General features: G+C 37.2%; 1 protein-coding gene and 1 pseudogene across 3 annotated transcripts in view; both read left to right on the top strand.

Moving 5' to 3' along the window:
• The window catches only part of ACBD6 (acyl-CoA binding domain containing 6), a 220,352-nt gene that overhangs the window by 122,259 nt on the left and 84,864 nt on the right, over positions 1-13,229 (top strand). The window lies entirely within an intron of this gene.
• Positions 8,777-9,476, top strand: LOC113932891 (annotated as a pseudogene).

The following is a 13,229-nucleotide window of genomic DNA, read 5'->3' as shown; positions in this document are numbered from 1 at the left end:
AAATTACATAAACTTATGGTTTACATAATGGCAGAGAGCACCATGCCCTCTCTGTGAATCCCTTGGTGTCTATGTGTTGTAAAAGATTTCAAAAACATGAGATGTTAACTAAACTTACTGTGGTGATCATTTCACAGTATATATAAATATTGAATCATTATGTTGTATACCTGAAACTAATATAATGTTGAATGTCAGTTACATCTCAGTTTAAAAAAAAGGATACGTGGAATGAACGAATAAATGAATGAATCTGAAAAAAAAGAAATTCTATCTCTGTATGTAGGTTTATGAAATAAATAGAAAATGTATTTTTTTTAAAGTATAGGAATAATTGACAAGTCTAGATTTCACCAGGGTGTTGTGGGGCTTAACTTAATGACCTCTCTACCTCAAGCTGTCTTGCTGCTCCTGACCAAGTCTACTTCTCCTCCCCAAGTCCACCAAAAATATTGCTGCCAACAGAGACTTCTTGAGACTGCTGTTATTATGTCACTGACCTGGTCAAAACTCTCTAAGACTGCACTGCCCATAGGACAAATTCCAAACTCTCCAGATTTGAATTCAGAGTTCCTCATTATCTGAAAAAAGACAAAAAACAAACAAAGTCATGAGAAAAGTATAAAACAGTAAGTAAAACCATCTATAATTATGTGTGTAGGTTGGAGGAGGTGTAAGATATAAAACAGTTTTTTAGTGTTTACTGTGTACCAAGCATTTTATATATATTATCTCTTTTAGTTATCACATCAGTGCTATAATGTAGGTGTATTGTTATCTGGATTTTATTGGTGAAGAAACAGGAGGTTGGGAAGTCCTGGAGCTAGTAAGTGATAAAGTTTAGATTTGAACATGTCATTCTGACTCTAAATAAAGCCCAAACTCTTAACTGCTCCACTGTAAAACTTGAGTACATTTTATTCTCTTTATTTTCTCTACTTACACATATATAACATATTTTAAAGATATTTGGTATAGGGGTGCCTGGCTGGCTCAGTGGTAGACCATGCAATTCTTGATCTCGGGGTTGTGAGTTTGAGCCTCACGTTGGGTGTAAAAATTACTTAAAAAAATAAAAAATAAATAAAAATTGAAATAAAAAAAGATGTTTGGTATGAAAGTACTAGAGTAGTTTTTCTTTATTATTTAAAAGAATTGACATATAAAATATATTTAGTGAGATACATATAGTACAAAAATCTTAAGGACACAACTTAATACACACATGCACACCTATGCAACTATCATCTATATTAAAGTAGAACATTTCCAAAACCCCAGTAGGTTTATTTCCTTAAGCAACTTCCCATCAGTATCGATCCTCCCACACCCACTCTGAGGGAACTATTATTCTTTTTTTTTTTTAATTATGTTATGTTAATCACCATACATTACATCATTAGTTTTTGATGTAGTGTTCCACGATTCATTGTTTGCGTATAACACCCAGTGCTCCATGCAGAACGTGCCCTCTTCAATACCCATCACCAGGCTAACCCATCCCTCCGCCCCCCTCCCCTCTAGAAACCTCAGTTTGTTTTTCAGAGTCCACAGTCTCTCATGGTTCTTCTCCCCCTCCGATTTCCCCCTCTTCATTCTTCGCCTCCTGCTATCTTCTCCTTTTTTTTTTTTTAACATGTAATGTATTATTTGTTTCAGAGGTACAGGTCTGTGATTCAACAGTCTTACACAATTCACAGCGCTCACCATAGCACATACCCTCCCCAATGTCTATCACCCAGACACCCCATCCCTCCCACCCCCTACCACTCCAGCAACCCTCAGTTTGTTTCCTGAGATTAAGAATTCCTCATATCAGTGAGGTCATATGATACATGTCTTTCTCCGATTGACTTATTTTGCTCAGCATAACACTCTCCATTTCCATCCACGTCGTTGCAAATGGCAAGATTTCATTCCTTTTGATGGCTGCATAATATTCCATTGTATGTATATACCACCTCTTCTTTATCCATTCATCTGTCGATGGACATCTTGGCTCTTTCCACAGTTTGGCTGTTGTGGACATTGCTGCTATAAACATTGGGGTGCACGTACCCTTCGCATCCCTATATTTGTATCTTTGTGGTAAATACCCAGTAGTGCAATTGCTGGATTGTAGGGTAGCTCTATTTTCAACTTTTTGAGGAACCTCCATACTGTTTTCCAGAGTGGCTGCACCAGCTTGCATTCCCACCAACAGTGGAGGAGGGTTCCCCTTTCTCCGCATCCCTGCCAACATCTGTCGTTTCCTGACTTGCTAATTTTAGCCATTCTGACGGGTGTGAGGTGATACCTTATTGAGGTTTTGATTTGGATTTCTCTGATGCTGAGCGATGTTGAGCACTTTTTCATGTGTCTGTTGGCCCCATTTGGATGCCTTCTTTGGAAAAATGTCTGTTATGTCTTCTGCCCATTTCTTGATTGGATCCTTTGTTCTTTGGGTGTTGACTTTGAGAAGTTCTTTATAGATTTTGGATACTAGCCCTTTATCTGATATGTCATTTGCAAATATCTTCTCCCATTCTGTCAGTTGTCTTTTGGTTTTGTGGACTGTTTCTTTTGCTGTGCAAAAGCTTTTTATCTTGAACTCCCAGTAGTTCATTTTTTCCCTTGCTTCCCTTGCCTTTGGCGACATTTTGAAGGAAGAAGTTGCTGCGGCTGAGGTTGAAGAGGTTGCTGCCTGTGTTCTCCTTTAGGATTTTGATGGACTCCTGTCTCACGTTTAGGTCTTTCAACCATTTTGAGTCTATTTTTGTGTGTGGTGTAAGGAAATGGTCCAGTTTCATTCTTCTGCATGTGGCTGCCCAATTTTCCCAACACCATTTGTTGAAGAGACTGTCTTTTTTCCAGTGGACATTCTTTCCTGCTTTGTCGAAGATTACTTGACCATAGCATTGAGGGTCCATTTCTGGGCTCTCGATTCTGTTCCATTGATCTATGTGTCTGTTTTTGTGCCAGTACCATACTGTCTTGATGATTACAGCTTTGTAATAGAGCTTGAAATCCAGAATTGTGATGCCGCCAGCTTTGCTTTTCTTTTTCAACATTCCTCTGGCTATTCGGCTTTTCTGGTTCCATACAAATTTTAAGATTATTTGTTCCATTTCTTTGAAAAAAAGCAGATGGTATTTTGATGGGGATTGCATTGAACGTGTAGATTGCTCTAGGTAGCATTGACATCTTCACAATGTTTGTTCTTCCAATCCATGAGCATGGAACGTTTTTCCATTTCTTTGTGTCTTCCTCAATTTCTTTCATGAGTATTTTATAGTTTTCTGAATACAGATCTTTTGCCTCTTTGGTTAGATTTATTCCTAGGTATCTTATGGTTTTGGGTGCAATTGTAAATGGGATCGACTCCTTAATTTCTCTCTCTTCTGTCTTGTTGTTGGTGTATAGGAATGCCACTGATTTCTGTGCATTGATTTTATATCCTGCCACTTTACTGAATTCTTGTATGAGTTCTAGCAGTTTTGGGGTGGAGTCTTTTGGGTTTTCCACATACAGTATCATATCATCTGCAAAGAGTGAGAGTTTGACCTCTTTGCCGATTTGGATGCCTTTTATTTCTTGTTGTTGTCTGATTGCTGTGGCTAGGACTTCTAATACTATGTTGAATGGCAGTGGTGATAGTGGATATTCCTGTCATGTTCCTGACCTTAGTGGGAAAGCTCTCAGTTTTTCCCCATTGAGAATGATATTTGCTGTGGGTTTTTCATAGATGGCTTTTATGATATTGAGGTATGTACCTTCTATCCCTATACTCTGAAGAGTTTTGATCAAGAAAGGATGCTGTACTCTGTCAAATGCTTTTTCTGCATCTGTTGAGAGGATCATATGGTTCTTGTTCTTTCTTTTGTTAATGTATTGTATCACATCGATTGATTTGCAGATATTGAACCAACCTTGCAGCCCAGGGATAAATCCCACTTGTTCGTGGTGAATAATCCTTTTAATGTACTGTTGGATCCTATTGGCTAGTATTTTGGTGAGAATTTTTTCATCCATGTTCATCAAGGATATTGGTCTGTAATTCTCCTTTTTGATGGGGTCTTTGTCTGGTTTGGGGATCAAGGTAATGGTGGCCTCATAAAGTGAGTTTGGAAATTTTCCTTCCATTTGTGTTTTTTGGAACAGTTTCAGAAGAATAGGTATTAATTCTTCTTGAAATGTTTGGTAGAATTCCCCTGGGAAGCCATCTGGCCCTGGGCTCTTCTTTGTTGGGAGATTTTTGATGACTGCTTCCATTTCCTTAGTGGTTATAGGTCTGTTCAGGTTTTCTATTTCTTCCTGGTTCAGTTTTGGTAGTTGAAACATCTCTAGGAATGCATCCATTTCTTCCAGATTATCTAATTTGCTGGCCTATAGTTGCTCGTAATATGTTCTTTTAATTGTTTGTATTTCTTTGGTGTTGGTTGTGATCTCTCCTCTTTCATTCATGATTTTATTTATTTGGGTCATTTCTCTTTTCTTTTTGATTAAGTCTGGCCAGGGATTTATCAATCTTGTTAATTCTTTCAAAGAACCAGCTTCTAGTTTTGTTGTTCTGTTCCACTGTTCTTTTGGTTTCTATTTCATTGATTTCTGCTCTGATCTTTATTATTTCTCTTCTCCTTTAGGCTTTATTTGCTGTTCTTTCTCCAGCTCCTTTAGGTGTAGGGTTAGGTTGTGTATTTGAGACCTTTCTTGTTTCTTGAGAAAGGCTTATATTGCTATATACTTTCCTCTTAGGACCGCCTTTGCTGCATCCCAAAGATTTTGAACAGTTGTGTTTTCATTTTCATTGGTTTCCATGAATTTTTTTAAATCTTCTTTAATTTCCTGGTTGACTGATTCATTCTTTAGTAGGATGATCTTTAGCCTCCATGTATTTGAGTTCTTTCCGACTTTCCTCTTGTGATTGAGTTCTAGTTTCAAAGCATTGTGGTCCGAAAATATGCAGGGAATGATCCCAGTCTTTTGGTACTGGTTGAGACCTGATTTGTGACCTAGGATGTGATCTATTCTGGAGAATGTTCCATGGGCACTAGAGAAGAATGTGTATTCTGTTGCTTTGGGATGGAATGTTTTGAATATACCTGTGAAGTCCATTTGGTCCATTGTGTCATTTAAAGTCTTTATTTCCTTGTTGATCTTTTGCTTAGATGATCTGTCCATTTCAGTGAGGGGGGTGTTAAAGTCCCCCACTATTATTGTATTGTTGTCGATGTGTTTCTTTGCTTTTGTTATTAATTGGCTTATATAATTGGCTGCTCCCATGTTAGGGGCATAGATATTTACAAATGTTAGATCTTCTTGTTGGATAGACCCTTTAAGTAGGATATAGTGTCCTTCCTCATCTCTTATTACAGTCTTTGGTTTAAAACCTAATTTGTCTGATATAAGGATTGCCACCCCAGCTTTCTTTTGGTGTCCATTAGCATGGTAAATGGTTTTCCACCCCCTCACTTTCAATCTGGAGGTATCTTTGGGTCTAAAATGAGTCTCTTGCAGACAGCATATTGATGGGTCTTGTTTTTTTATCCAGTCTGATAGCCTGTGTCTTTTGATTGGGGCATTTAGCCCATTTACATTCAGGGTAACTATTGAAAGATACGAATTTAGTGCCATTGTATTGCCTATAAGGTGACTGTGACTGTATATTGTCTGTGTTCCTTTCTGGTCTATGTTGCTTTTAGGCGCTCTCTTTGCTTAGAGGACCCCTTTCAATATTTCTTGGAGGGCTGGTTTCGTGTTTGCAAATTCCTTTAGTTTTTGTTTGTCCTGGAAGTTTTTTATCTCTCCTTCTATTTTTCAGTGACAGCCTAGCTGGATATAGTATTCTTGGCTGCATATTTTTCTCATTTAGTGCTCTGAATATATCATGCCAGTCCTTTCTGGCCTGCCAGGTCTCTGTGGATAGGTCTGTTGCCAATCTAATATTTCTACCATTGTAGGTTACAGACCTCTTCTCCCGAGCTGCTTTCAGGATTTTCTCTTTGTCTCTGAGACTCATAAGTTTTACTATTAGATGTCGGGGTGTTAACCTATTTTTATTGATTTTGAGAGGGGTTCTCTGTGCCTTCTGGATTTTGATGCCTGTTTCCTTCCCCAAATTAGGGAAGTTCTCTGCTATATATTGCTCCAGTATACCTTCTTCCCCTCTCTCTCTTTCTTCTTCTTCTGATATCCCAATTATTCTAATGTTGTTTCATCTTATCATATTACTTATCTCTCAGATTCTGCCCTCGTGGATCCAGTAGTTGTTTAACTCTCTTTTTCTCAGCTTCTTTATTTTCCGTCATGTGGTCTTCTGTATCACTAATTCCCTCTTCTGCCTCATTTATCCTAGCAGTTAGAGCTTCCATTTTTGATTGCACCTCATTAATACCCTTTATTATTCTGGCTTTTATTGCCATCAATTAATTCTACCTCCTCTTGAAATTCAAATATTTGTAACATATATATTATTTTGGATCAGGTTTATTATGCTCAATATAACATATGCTTACTATAACATATATCCATCTTGTTACATATATCATTTGTTCCTTTATTTGCTGTATGTTTTTTTTTTATTCTATGCATGCGTGTACCACAACTTATCTATTCTCCTGTTGATGGACATTTAGTTTTTTGATTTTTTGCTCTTCAGTTTAATGAATATTGGTTGTTATGAATAAAGTGGCTATAAACATTTTACATGGGCATATACACATATATTTTCATTTCTCTTGGATATATACATAGGAGTAGAATTGCTGGATCATATGGTAACTCTCGGTTGAACCTTTTGAGGAACTACTTACAGTTTTTCAAAGAGGCTGCCCCATTTTACATTCCCACCAGCAATGTGTGAGAGTTCCAGTTTTTCCACATCTTTGTCAACATAGCCATTTTGCATATTTCATTGTGGTTTTGATTTTCATTGTCCTAATTGTTAATGATGTTGAGGATCTTTTCCTGTGCTTATTGGCCACTTTTGCATGTTCTTTGAAAGGTAAATGTCTTTTCAGATCCTGGGCCCACTTTTTTTTAATTGGGTGGGAAAAAAAAAGGCCGCAGAATGCATAATAAGATTTTTTGGAAGCAAAACCTATTGAGGGATATAATGGACTCAGGGCCAGCCTTTTTGAGGTAAATCATCATTTGTGTCTCTTATTGCCATCCTCTCTTCTGTCTGAGATATTAATCTGGGTGAAATCAGCTTTGAAAGGACCGATAGTGGTGACCTCAAAGGGAAAATATGTCATAACAGAAGCCTGACGGGTGTGGGTACAAGGGAGTAGGTTGGGGACTTTGCTTAGGTGATGGTATTAGTAGTGGGATAAATGAAGTAATTGCCTGAATCAGACCCTTTATTTTATTTTTGGCACTTTTCTTTTAATCTCCCTAAATTCTCTAGCCATCATTCAGAGGGACCCCCCAAAGAAAAGGGACTAGGTTAGTTTTGTGGATTCACCTAATTCTGTAGGTGGTCTCTATACCTCAAACAGCTAGAACAGATTAATATTAACTATGTCTAGGGGAAGGCAAGAGAGGGAAAACTGGGAAGAAATCAGAGAGGGAGACAAACTATGAGAGACTCTTGACTTTGGGAAACAAACAGGGTTGCGGAAGGGGAGGTTGGGTGGGGAGATGGGCTAACTGGGTGGTGGACGCAAAGGAGGGCACATGACGTGATGAGCACTGGGTGTTACACACAACTGATGAATCATTGAACACTACGTCTGAAACAAATGATGTAGTATATTTTGGCTAATTGAATTTAAATTTTAAAAATCCATATGGAAAAAAAACATGTCTGTCCCCATTTTAAGAATTTGGTTGTCTTTTTATTATTGAGTTGTGAGATTTATTATGTATTATGAATACAAGCCCCTTATCAGGTATGATTTGCACATATGTTCTTCCATTCAATGGATTGTCTTTTTACTGGCATAATAGTATCCTTTGAAACATAAAAAGTTTTAATTTTGGTGAAGCCCAATATATCTAGTTTTTATTTTGTTTGTGTTTTTGATGTCATTTCTAAGAAACTGTTGTTTAATCAGAGATCATAGCCTTTTTTTTTTTTTTTGAAGGTTTTACTTATTTATTTGACAGAGAGAGACAGCGAGAGAGGGAACACAAGCAGGGGGAGTGGGAGAGGGAGAAACAGGCCTCCCATGGAGCAGGGAGCCCGATGCAGGGCTTGATCCCAGGACCCTGGGATCATGACCTGAGCTGAAGGCAGACGCTTAACGACTGAGCCACCCAGGTGCCCTAAGCCTTTTTCTTCTAAGAGTGTTACATAATGTTCTCTCTTACATTTAGGTTTTTGATTAAATTTGAGAGGTATATGATGTGAGGTAGAGGTCCAACTTTATTCTTTTACATGTGGATATTGTTTCAGTGTCATTGGTTGAAAAGACCATTCCTTTCCCCCCATTGAATTGTAGGACCCTTACCAAAAATCATTTGACCGTAAATGTGGGGTTGATTTCAAAAGAATTCTCAATTCTTTTCCATTGATTGATTTGTCTACCCTTATGCCAATACACATCTTTTGTTAAATTTATTCCTTTGCTGAGATTTTCTGTTCTTATTTATTTCAAGAATGCTCATAACTCCCAGAGGCACTGTGTGCAGGAGGCGGGCCGGGTCTCGTGCCAGGTCAGGTGTGCACGCAGGCTTGGGGTGCTTTGCGACTCGTGCGGGTGGGGCCTGCGTCTGGGTAAGCACGTTCGGTGCCGTGTTTCCTGTTCTCTCCCCTGCGTGTCTGCAGCTTGGGTCTTGCCCAATCTGCCCGACCATGGCTTCAGCTTTGGAAGAGCTACAGAAAGATTTAGAAGAGGTGAAGGTGCTGCTGGAAAAGGCCACTAGAAAGTACGTGATGCCCTTATAGCTGAAAAATCCAAGATTGAGACAGAAATCAAGAACAAGATGCAGCAGAAATCAGAAAAAAGCAGAACTTCTTGACAGTGAAAAGCCGGCTGCTGTGGTTTCTCCCATTACAACAGGATATACAGTGAAAATCAGTAATTACGGATGGGATCAGTCAGATAAGTTTGTGAAAATCTACATTACCTTAACTGGAGTAACTCATCAGGTCCCCACCAAGAATGTGCAGGTGCATTTTACAGAGAGGTCATTTGATCTTTTTGGTAAAGAATCTAAATGGGAAGAGTTACTCCATGATTGTGAACAATCTCTTAAAACCCATCTCTGTGGAAGGCAGTTCAAAAAAAGTCAAGACAGATACAGTTCTTATCTTATGTAGAAAGAAAGCAGAAAAGGTAGTCCCACGCAGTGGGACTACCTGACTCAGGTTGAAAAAGAATGTAAAGGGAAAGAAAAGCCCTCCTATGACACTGAAACAGATCCTAGTGAGGGATTGATGAATGTTCTAAAGAAAATTTATGAAGATGGAGATGATGACATGAAGTGAACCATATAATAAAGCCTGGGTGGAATCAAGAGAGAAGCAAGCCAAAGGAGACACAGAATTTTAAGACTTTAAAATCATTTTGGGAACTGCGATGTGGAAATATTGATGTTTCCAATGAGGAAATGTTGGTAAGCTGCACAGATAAATTTGACAGATAACTGCTTACATAGCCTTCTAAGTAAAGGCAGTGAATGTTCCCATTTCCTCCTGGAGGATTTATTTACATAAAACATGCTTATTAAACACTTCCTCCAAAATGGTTTCCCTAGTAATCTAGGCATTTTGTTCAAAAAAGGATAATATTGTATTCTTGTGTGAAATGTAAAAAAGCAAGTCTTGCCTAATGGTAATGCCACATTGTGCGTATTTTTGTTCAGCTAAGTGATAGAAAACAAAAGTTGTTTGCCTATAAGTTCCTGATATTTGCCTATAAGTTCCTGATACCAACTCCCACCATTGTAAGAATAAGTAAAAATAAAACCTGAATTTTTGCATAACAAAAAAGAATGCTCATAACTCATTGAAATATTTTATGACTACTACTTTAAAATCCTTGTCAGATAATTCTAACATCTGAGTCACCTTGGTGTTTGGTGTATATTGATTGCCTTTGCTCATTCAAGTTCTGATTTTCTTGGTTCTTGATTACTATGACTTTGTAGTATGTTTTGAAACTGAGAAGTGTGAACTCTCTGACTTTGTTCTTTTTTTTTCAAGGTCATTTTTGCTATTCTGGGCCCTTAGATTTCCACCTAAATTTTAGAATCAGTTTACTTATTTCTGCAAAACAAAAGGCAGCTGAGATTTTTATAGGGATTGCATTGAATCTGTAGATCAATTTGGGAGGTGGTGCCATTTTAAAATATTAAGTCATGTCATCCATGAAATGTCCTTTCATTTATTTAGGGCTTGTTTAATTTCTTTCAGTGATGTTTTGTAGTTTTCAGTGTATAAGTCTTACACTTCTTTTTTAAAATTTATTCCTAAGCAAAAGAATAGAAGATATAAAAAAGAACTAAATGAAAATTACAGAACTGAAGACACAATAACCGAAATAAAAATTCACTGGATGAGCTCAATACCAAAATGGAGATGACAGAGAAAAGAATCTGTGAACTTGAAGTCAGATTAGTAGAAATTACCTATTTTGAAAAACTAAGAGAAGGTAGATGGAACAGAAATCAACAGAGCTTCCAGGACCTGTGTGACAATTACCGATTTAGTTTTTTGTCATCTGAGTCCCAGAAGGAGGAGAAAAACAGTGTGAAGCTGAAAAATATTCAAAGAAATAATGCGGAAAACTTCCCAATTTGATGAATGGCATTATAGATTAAAGAAGCCGAACAAACCCAAAACAGATAAATCTGAAAAATTCTATGCTGAATATGTCAAAATCAGACTTTCAAAAATTAAAGAGAAAACATTGAAAGCAGCTAGTAGGAAAGAATACATTATTTCTATAGGGAAACAATGATTCAGATGGTTTTTCATGGAGGTCAGAAGGAAGTGGCACCACATTTTTCAGGTGCTGAAAGAAAAGCTGTCAACTCTTAATTCTATAGCCAGTGAAAATACCTTTCAGGAATAAAGGTGAAATAAAGACGTTCTCAAATGAAAAAAAATGCAGGGCATTTGTCACCCACAGATCTACTCTAAAAGAATGGCTAAATGGAAGTTCGTTAAAGAGAAAGGAAATGATAACAGGAGGGAACTTGTGACATAAAGAAGAAAGAGAAACAACAGTAGAATGGATGAAAATAGGGGTAAAAATAATATACTGTCTTTTACTCGATTTTTTAAAATTACACTTGAAAACCAAATCAAAAATTTTATATCATCTGATGTTAAATATCCTACTGATCCATAAGAAATATTTAAGACAATTACATTGGGAGGGGGGAGCATTTCTAGTTTCAGCTCCAAAATTAAAGAACATAGAAATATCAGTCCTTATAATAACAAAAATAATAGTGGAACACATTGACAAGACCAGTGCTAAGGAGCTTAACCCCCATGTTTTCTAATAGTTTTGTGGTTTCAGGTCATTAACCTATTTTGAACTGATTTTTGTGTGTGGTATAAGATAGGGGTTTCAGTTACTAAGAGAATTGTCTTAAAATCTCCAATTATAATTTATTTATTTTTTCTTCTAGTTATGTTCCTTTTTATAGACCTTCAAACTATGTTATTAGATACAGATCTAAGATCTTGTTGAATTGACCCTTTTATCACTGAGAAATGGCTATTTTAAAATTATTAATTTTAGTGCCTTAAAATGTACTTTGTTCAGTGTTATATAGTTACATCAGTTTTTCTTTTTTTTTTAAGATTTTATTTATTTATTTGACAGAGAGAGATAGCGGGAGAGGGAACACAAGCAGGGGGAGTGGGAGAGTGAGAAGCAGCCTTCCCGCTGAGCAGGGAGCCTGATGTGGGGCTCGATCCCAGGACCCTGGAATCATGACCCTAGCCGAAGGCAGACGCTTAATGACTGAGCCACCCAGGTGCCCCACATCAGTTTTTCTTTGGATAGTGTTTGCCTCATATATTTTTTTCTATCCTTTAAATTTTACCCTATTTCTGTATTAGTCTGCTTGGGCTGCCATGACAAAATACCACAGATGGAATGGCTTAAACAGCAGACATTTTCTCACAGCTCTGGAGGCTTCAAGTCTAAGAGCAGAGGGCTGACAGGGTCGGTTTCTGGTGGGACCTCTTGTAGTGGCTTGCAGACAGCTGCCTTCTCACTTGTCCTCACATGGCCTTTCTTCTGTGTGCTCACAGAGAGGTCTCTGGTGTCTCCTCTGCTTCTAATAGGACAACAGCCCTGTTGGATCAAGGCCCTACTCCAATGACGTCATTTAACCTTAATTACCACCTTAAAAGCCTTGCCTCCAAGTACAGTCACACTGGGAGTAAGGGCTTCAACTTAACGAATTTGAGGGGAACATAATTCAGTCTATTAACACTATGTCTTTATATTTAAAGTGTGTTTCTTGTAAGTAGCATGTAGTTAGGTCTTGGTTTTTATTTGGATCTTTATCTTTTAATGACAAAGTTTAATTTATTTACATTTAATGTAATTAGTGGTATTATTCCATTTAATTTTGCCATCTTTCTCTGTTTTCTGTTTCACCTGCTTTTTGTTTTTCTGCTTTTACTTTCCCAATTTTTTCTGTATTTATCAAGTATTTTTTTATTATTTCATTTTGCCTTCTTTAATGGGTATTGGCTATTCTTTTTATGATCATTCTTTTAGTGGTTGTGATAGGAGTTACAAAATAGTACCTTATTACAGTCTGCTTTAAATTAATGCTTTTGTCTCCTCCTGAACTATGTAAAATTCTTAAAATGGTACAATTCTGTTTATTTTTCTTTCTGCTTATGTTACTGTAACTGTGATATATTTTTACTTCTGTATTTGCTACATACCTCACAGGATACTGTTTTGGCATTGAACAGTCAATAGTTTTTTATCTTTATGCATATAAATGATGCTTTTTTATTCCTTCTTGCAGTTTCCTGATTTCATCTGGTATCATTTTTCTTTTGCCTGAAGTACTTACTTCAGTATTTCTTATAATATTGACTTCTAATGGTGGGTAACCTCAACTTTAGTTCTCTGAGTATGTCTGTTTCACTTATTGTTTAAAAAGATAATTTTGCTTGATAGAGAATTCTGTGCTGGCCACTTTATTCTTTCTGCCCTTTAGAGCTGTCATTCCGTCTTCTAGCTCTCATATTTTCTTCTTAGAAGTTAGCTGTAAGTCTTACTGTTCTTGCCCTGAGGATGATGTCTTTTGGTCCGACAACATTT

This window comes from Zalophus californianus, chromosome 10, assembly GCF_009762305.2.
Source record: "Zalophus californianus isolate mZalCal1 chromosome 10, mZalCal1.pri.v2, whole genome shotgun sequence".
Classification (NCBI taxonomy): Eukaryota; Metazoa; Chordata; class Mammalia; order Carnivora; family Otariidae; genus Zalophus; species Zalophus californianus.
This window is presented reverse-complemented; position numbering and strand designations above follow the sequence as displayed.